This window comes from Triticum dicoccoides, chromosome 1B (genome assembly GCF_002162155.2).
Source record: "Triticum dicoccoides isolate Atlit2015 ecotype Zavitan chromosome 1B, WEW_v2.0, whole genome shotgun sequence".
Lineage (NCBI taxonomy): Eukaryota > Viridiplantae > Streptophyta > Magnoliopsida > Poales > Poaceae > Triticum > Triticum dicoccoides.
The window spans coordinates 498,822,976-498,823,407 of record NC_041381.1 but is presented as its reverse complement, the minus strand read 5'-3'; positions in this window follow the sequence as shown (position 1 = coordinate 498,823,407).

The following is a 432-nucleotide window of genomic DNA, read 5'->3' as shown; positions in this document are numbered from 1 at the left end:
GCTCCCCTAACAAGAATTTGACCACCTTAAGTATGTTACTTCTCAAACCATCCCAAGCATTTGGTCTTCATTGAACTCTATGTGTAGGATCTATGGCTGCAATAGGAGTCTTCGCCGGTTCTTAAATCGGTGGTAGATTCCTATTGACGATTTAGATTCTATACAAAAAGATCGTTGATGATCAATGTATTTCTTATATGTACTTCTGTATAGCGGTAGCGCACGTTTTGGCTGAAAGGCGGTACTGATCAATGTATTTTTTCTGCGTTCAGATGCACAATTTAAATATGTTATTTTTCGAACTATCACAAGCATTTGGTCTTCATTGAACTCTATATATAAAAAAGAGGAAGAAGAAGCAGAAGAAGAGGAAGAGGAGGAGGAAGAAGAAGAAGAAGAAGAAGAAGAGGAGGAGGAGAAGAAGAAGAAGAA